This window comes from Syzygium oleosum, unplaced genomic scaffold (assembly GCF_021117445.2).
Source record: "Syzygium oleosum isolate NSW1041296 unplaced genomic scaffold, Sole_v2.1 Sole_v2.36, whole genome shotgun sequence".
Lineage (NCBI taxonomy): Eukaryota > Viridiplantae > Streptophyta > Magnoliopsida > Myrtales > Myrtaceae > Syzygium > Syzygium oleosum.
The window spans coordinates 227,501-235,000 of NW_026607520.1; the positions used below are offsets into that span (position 1 = coordinate 227,501).

At 48.7% G+C, this 7,500-nt stretch overlaps 1 non-coding gene and 1 pseudogene across 1 annotated transcript; both read right to left on the reverse strand.

Moving 5' to 3' along the window:
- The window catches only part of LOC130135680 (28S ribosomal RNA), a 3,201-nt pseudogene extending 2,803 nt beyond the window's left edge, over window positions 1-398 (reverse strand).
- Window positions 399-610: 212 nt separating this feature from the next.
- LOC115667168 (5.8S ribosomal RNA) lies at window positions 611-762 on the reverse strand. The gene has a single exon (XR_004004014.2). It is a non-coding gene; the product is annotated as a 5.8S ribosomal RNA (ribosomal RNA).
- Window positions 763-7,500: the final 6,738 nt, after the last annotated feature.

Sequence of the window (7,500 nt, forward strand, 5' to 3'; positions counted from 1 at the left end):
AAGCACTTTTTGACTCTCTTTTCAAAGTCCTTTTCATCTTTCCCTCGCGGTACTTGTTTGCTATCGGTCTCTCGCCCATATTTAGCCTTGGACGGAATTTACCGCCCGATTAGGGCTGCATTCCCAAACAACCCGACTCGCCGACAAAGTGCTCGTGGTGCGATTGTGGTCCGGACACGACGGGGCTCTCACCTCTCGGCGCCCCTTCCAGGGAACTTGGGCCCGGTCCGTCGCCGAGGACGCTTCTCCGGACTACAACGAACGCCGAGGGCGCCCGATTCTCATCTTTGGGCTCTTCCCGGTTGCTCGTCAGTTACTAGGGAATCCTTGTTAGTTTCTTTTCCTCCGCTTATTGATATGCTTAAACTCAGCGGGTAGCCCCGCTTGACCTGGGGTCGCGTTGGTGAAAGGTAGATTCGTGGAGCATGTGCATGAGCGACACGCACGACATTGATCATTGGGGTCTCATCAACCACCGAATGTCGTGGTGCTAATCGCTCCGACGCTCGATTTTGGGCCAACCGGGATAAGGTCATCTCGGGAGGCCAACATACGCACCCAAGTCCCGCCCGCCCAATTCAAGGCGAGGGGTTAGGGGCAACGCCATGTGTGACACCCAGGCAAACGTGCCTCAACCGAAGCTTCGGGCGCAACTTGCGTTCAAAGACTCGATGGTTCACGGGATTCGCAATTCACACCAAGTATCGCAGTTCGCTACGTTCTTCATCGATGCGAGAGCCGAGATATCCGTTGCCGAGAGTCGTTATGAATAATAGGAGATTGCATGGCATCCCGCACACGCACCATGTTCGGGGCGGCGGGAGCATCGCTCTCTTGTTAAAGTTCCTTGGCGCATTCCGCGCCGGGGTTCGTTGTGCCGCCGGGAAAAGCCCGAGCGCCCGTAGGCACCCGTGCCATCCAAGCGTCCGGAGACGTTGGGCGAGGCCCACCGTCCCCATTGAGTTTGGTCGGTTCTCTCGGTCATTCTCGCTAGGCGGGATTCGACAATGATCCTTCCGCAGTTCACCTACGGAAACCTTGTTACGACTTCTCCTTCCTCTAAATGATAAGGTTCGGTGGACTTCTCGCGACGTCATCGGCGGCGAACCGCCCACGTCGCCGCGATCCGAACACTTCACCGGACCATTCAATCGGTAGGAGCGACGGGCGGTGTGTACAAAGGGCAGGGACGTAGTCAACGCGAGCTGATGACTCGCGCTTACTAGGAATTCCTCGTTGAAGACCAACAATTGCAATGATCTATCCCCATCACGATAAAATTTCAAAGATTACCCAGGCCCGTCGGCCAAGGCTATAGACTCGTTGAATACATCGGTGTAGCGCGCGTGCGGCCCGGAACATCTAAGGGCATCACGGACACTGTTATTGCCTCAAACTTCCTTGGCCTAAGCGGCCATAGTCCCTCTAAGAAGCTGGCCGTGGAGATGTACATCTACATAGCTAGTTAGCGGTGAGGTCTCGTTCGTTATCGGAATTAACTGCACAAATCGCTCCACCAACTAAGAACGGCCATGCACCACCACCCACCGAATCAAGAAAGAGCTCTCAATCTGTCAATCCCTCCGGTGTCCGGGCCTGGTGAGTTTTCCCGTGTTGAGTCAAATTAAGCCGCAGGCTCCACTCCTGGTGGTGCCCTTCCGTCAATTCCTTTAAGTTTCAAACCTTGCGACCATACTCCCCGGAACCCAAAAACTTTGATTTCTCATAAGGTGCCGGCGGAGTCCTAAAAGCAACATCCGCCGATCCCTAGTCGGCATCGTTTATGGTTGAGACTAGGACGGTATCTGATCGTCTTCGAGCCCCCAACTTTCGTTCTTGATTAATGAAAACATCCTTGGCAAATGCTTTCGCAGTTGTTTTTTTTTTTTTTTTTTGGTAAGGCAAGTATATATATAACTTTTCAAGACACCAAATACAAACTATAGCCCAAACCAGTACCTGACCCTATTAGGACATAGAGATGTCCATACACGGTCAGGAGAGGTTCAGCAGTAACTATACAAGAGCCAAGGTCGGCTAAATGGAAACAAGGGAAATTACAACATAATGCCCAAGACACCAAACAAAAGAGCGCCAACACACTGCGGAACCAGCCAAGAGCAGCACAAAAGCCAGCAGGAAACACTAGGGCCGAACCAAACCAAAACATGTCGGTGAGAAGCCCAAAACTCCGGAATCCGCTCGAAGAGACACCAGAACAGCCATAACCAGCATTAATCGAAGATAGAAGGAGGAAGGTCCCACTTTCTTTGTACAATGCGGTTCCTATAAGTGTCCTCAACTGTCCCCATGGAAATAGCTTTATCCTTCACTACCTTGAAAAGGTGCTTTCGCATCCCAGGGATGAAAACACTCTTGTTCCTGAAGATAGCGTTGTTCCTTTCAATCCAGATAATGTGGCATAGAGCACCAAAGGAAAATCTGGCGATGCGGTGGGCAAAAGAAGATCCTCCGCAAACTTTCATAGCCCAGAGAATATGTTCTTGCCAGGGGCGGTTGCGCCAAGGTAGTCTGCAATTTGTCGCCCAAAGAGAAGCCAATCTACAGGTAGAAGCGCAACCAAAGAAAAGATGGTTGATTGAGTCTGGTGTAGCCCCACAAAAGGCGCAGAGAGCATCGTCAATCCTGCGATTTTGTAACAGGAATACCTGGGTAGGTAGCCGGTTAAGGGTTATCAGCCATAGGAGAAAGGCATGACGAGGAGCTATGTGCCGATCCCAAACGAAGGAATGCCAGGGGGTTGGATGCCATTTCCTGCGGATATGATTCCAAGCAAGAGAAACAGAGAAGGATTCAGCTGGATGAGGTGTCCAGACAAAGTTGTCCATCGAGTTATCCACAGTAGGCGGAAGGGGATCTGACCAGCCCATAATAGTGGCAAGGGTGTTAGAAGGTTGCCAAGAACCTTCGTAGAAGGATCGGACTGTAGCCTCCCGAGGAATGCGCGATTGATAAATCTCCGCGTTACTAAAAAGCAAATATAGCGGGCCCCTACTGTGCCAACAGTCAAACCAGAAGGATACGGAGCGCCCATTTCCAATCTTCCATCGGAACATAGATTGAGCCACAGCACGCATATCGAGGATTTTCTTCCATGTCCATGAACAGAAAGTAGGTTTGGGTGCAAGCCAAAAGTTTTTCTGCTTTAAAAAGGTGGAGTGAATCCATTTACACCACAAGGATTCTTTGTCAGTAAAGAGAATCCAAATGTGTTTTAAAGTCATCGCATTGTTGTAATCCACAAGTCGGCGGATGCCTAGGCCACCTTCATCTTTGGGTAGGCAAACAGCATTCCACGCTACCTTAGCTCCACCAGCTCCAAGGTCAGGACCTTTCCATAAGAACTGTCGCAAAATAGCCTCAATACTATATAAGACCTTTTTGGGTAAAGAAAAGATAGTAGCCCAGTATACTTGGATGGAATGCAATACCGACTTGATAAGCTGTAGGCGACCAGCAAAGGAAAGAAAGCGTTGAGACCAGGAACGAGCACGAGCAGTAATAGAATCAATCAACGCTTTACAGTCCTCCTTACGCAATCTAGTTGTGATGATGGGCACACCTAGATACCTAAATGGTAGTACACCCTGCTGGAACCCTAAGCATTGGATTAATTGGTCATGCAGCGATTGGGTCCCTCCCGAGAGAAAGATATTACTTTTAGCATTATTCGGGTTTAATCCAGACCATTCAGAAAACAAGAGGAGAGATTCCTTTATTATTTGAACTGATCTCAAGTGGCCTTCAGAGAATAAGAGTACATCATCGGCAAAGAAAAGATGCGAAAGCCGGATCTTTTTGCATCGCCAAAACCAGTGGAAAATCGGCGTATCAGTTTTAGCCTTTAGAATGCCCGAGAAGACCTCCATAACCAGGATGAACAGGTACGGCGATAACGGGTCTCCTTGGCGAATGCCCCTAGAGCTCCCAAAATAGCCATGTAGTTCTCCATTAATGGAGACCGAGAACTTTCTTTGTGGAAACACAAGCCATCACCAACTTAACAAAGAAAGCGGGGAAGTTAAAGGCCAATAAGGTCTTTTCTAGGAAGCTCCAGTCACTTGTGTCAAAAGCTTTTTGGAAATCCACTTTGATAGCACACTTGGCAAGGTAGGATTGGTGGTGGAAATCCGCAAATAACTCCTGAGCTATCAAGATGTTGTCGCTGATTCTACGGCCTTTAACAAACGCCGTTTGGGCAGGCCCAATTAGGGTTGGAAGGACACTCGCTACCCGCCTAGCCAAGATTTTGGAGATGCACTTATATAGAGTATTGCAGCAAGCAATAGGACGGAAATCCGACATAGCTGAAGCGTTTGGGGATTTCGGCACTAGAGTAAGAATGGTATTATTGATCTCTTTAAGTATGCATCCTGACTCAAAGAAGTCCCTTACCGCCGCAAGAGTGGAGGGCCCAACGATTTCCAGCCTAGATTTGAAGAAATCCACATTGTAGCCATCCGGTCCGGGCTTTGCCTTTTGCAAGTGAAAAAAGAGTGGACCGGATTTCATCATCTGAGACCGGTTGCGCCAGCATGTTCCTCTGATTCTCATCAAGAACTCGACCAAGGAAGACATTAATCTCGTTGACAGAGGGCCGAGTAGAAGCAGAAGGACCATTAAGAATCTCTTGAAAGTGATTGACAATATGAGACCTAACCTCCGGAGGATCAGAAACTAGAGACCCATCCTCTGCAGAAACCGAGAGAATCCGATTCTGAACACGTCTTGTGTTAACAAAATGATGAAAATAATTCGTGTTTAGATCTCCTTCCTTCAGCCATCGGATGCGGGATTTCTGTCTATAAAAGGATTCCTCCTGCAATCTTAGAGTAGAAAAAGCGCGTGTGAGTTCCACTTGTCTTTCCAGAAGAGTCAGGTCAGAAGGCTGGAGCTCAAGAGCAGCTTGGACAGAATAAAGATCAGATCTAACTTGATCCGTTCTTGCAGAAATATCAGAGAAAGAACTCCTGTTAAGTTGCTTCAGCTTCTGTTTGAGGACTCTAAGTTTGCAACAAATAGTGTACATAGGGGTGCCCACAACTGGAGAGTCCCAGGCTTGGGCTACTAGTTCCAGAAAGCGGGGATGCGTAGCCCAGAAGTTGAAAAACTTGAATGGTTTTCTAGAACTTTGTGGCGACAAGATTTTTACCACCATTGGGGAATGATCCGATATACCAGGCGCGAGGAAGGAAGCTTCCGAGAAGGAGAAATGCTGGGTCCATTGGTTGTTGATGAGAACCCGATCAATCTTTCGGAGTTTCCTGTTAGTGCCGGAAGAGTGAGACCATGTGTATCTGAATCCCACATATCTAAGGTCCTCAAGTCCAGCTTGGTTGATACAGTCCCCGAACTCTTCAAAGACTGGAATCCACGGGGTTGTACTACCCAGTCTATCCTGCGGGTCCTTGATAGCATTAAAATCCCCAGCAACAAGCCAGGGTAAGTCGCAAGAAGAGAGTTGTATGAGATCAGCCCACAACGGACGTCGATGAACAAAAGTATGTTCCCCGTATACAATAGAAAGTAGACAGAATGAATTCAAGTTTAGAAGCCTGAGCTGCATGTGGATCAGTTGACTAGAAGTGTATAACAAGTTCATCTCCAAGCATATTCGGGTCCCAACCGAACCAAATACGGCCTAGGGGAGAGAAATCATAATTGGAAACCCATCTCCGGCTATTGCATATACCCCTAGTAATATCGGCAAAAGAGGGCTTTGACTTTGGTCTCAATGATACCAATGCAAGAGAGGCTATTATTCCTTATAAAGGTCCGGATCTCAGCTTGACGGAGGGGATCTATTAGTCCCCTAATATTCCAAATTCCAAAAAACATGGGGGGGGAGAGGAGGTTACCTTCGAGATTTCCTAGCCCTCCTCCTCTTATCTTTCTTCTTCGAGGAGGACGGGCCAGGAGTCGTATCAAAGCAACTCATGTTTGGGATAGGCCCCAGGGAGGCTTTGGAGGGATCCTCCACGGTATAAGAAGCCAAGGCTCGAGAACGGGTGTTTGGTGGGGATAAAACAGAAGGTTCCTCCACCACTTGCTGTTCAGAGTCACTATTCTCCTCCCCGACATGTGATCCAGAGGAATCTTCAGAGGAAGACTGCGAGTTGATGAGAAGGTCCTCTAGATGATGGTCAATGTGTTCTTTAGGATCAGGTGCAGCAGAGGGGACCAACTCAGCGGTCAGGCCCTTCGAGGAATTCAGATCAGGCCTTAGGCGCTCATGTTCCTGTGTGGGGTTCAAAACAGGAGGCAAAAGAACCTTACCCCTTGAGTTTATGTTCAGGGGAAGGTCGATGCAGAACTGGACAGCCCAGCATTTGAGACTTCTGGACATATCTGAACATGCCTTATCAGGTCATGAGTCTTGGAAGGGTCATGAGCTGAAGGCAGAGGAGCCCCCCCCCTTGGGTTCACGTCCATAGGAAGGTCAGAAGAGGTTCTGGTCAGAACAGCATTTGCTGTCTTTGAAGAGTTCACGAACAGACCAGGAGAAGGGGGAGGGGCACGAACAGAAAGCAGAAGGGTCTCCTCCCCTGGATTCGCCTCCACTGTACCGCCAGATGCAGGTCTAATCTGAGCTGCAGCTTGGATCATCGGGCCTGTGCCTTTTTTCCGGTTGACTTGTGTCCACACTTCAGCTTCTCGAGGACGAAGGGAGGTCACAGGTCTGGTCTTAGCTTGAGGCTGGAGTGTTGTCTCGGTTCTGACTTCAGAATGTGCAGGGGCACACTCAAAACCAGCTGAACCAGGTTTATGGCCAAAGATACCACAAGAGGTGTATACCATAGGTTTCCATTCATATTCCACGTGGACCAGATTGACTTCGCCATCCCAACGTACCTTTACATTTTCCAGTCGGGGTTTTGTGGCTTTGATTTCCACACATACTCTCGCGTAAGAAATTCGAGTCATTTGCTCGGTTTGGGCGTCTACATAGAGTGGCTTGCCGATGGCGCTTGCAATCCTACCTATACTGCCGGTGACCACAAGCGGAATGGAATCTCTCGCAACCTAACCTGCATCCAGGGATAGTGTCCATAGCACCCTTTTTAAGCTTCGGTTTAGGGTGCCATTCTTTGAAGTATCATTGTGCTACTGAAAATAGAAACTGGACTAAGGTCAAGTATCTTCCTGCGATAGTCCTCGTTCGGAACACGTAAGAAGTAAAACCCGTTTTCATGTAGTTTAACATCTACTACATGGTCTCCCCAGGACTTTTTAAGAGCTTCTTCCGTTAGTTTGAAAGGAACTTTCCTCCCAACATAATGTCCCACAACACATTCCTGCCATAACGGATTCTGTTCAGCAGCAATGTCTGGAGTTATGTCCACTATCATTTCACCATTCTCCTCAATAGGGGGTACAAAGTCTAAGTTATATCCTTTAGTCTGCACCCGAGCGACATTTGCCCAAGTTCGGGCTTGGTTTGTCTGGCCTTGAGGCCGGGAAGAGGACTGTCCCACCACA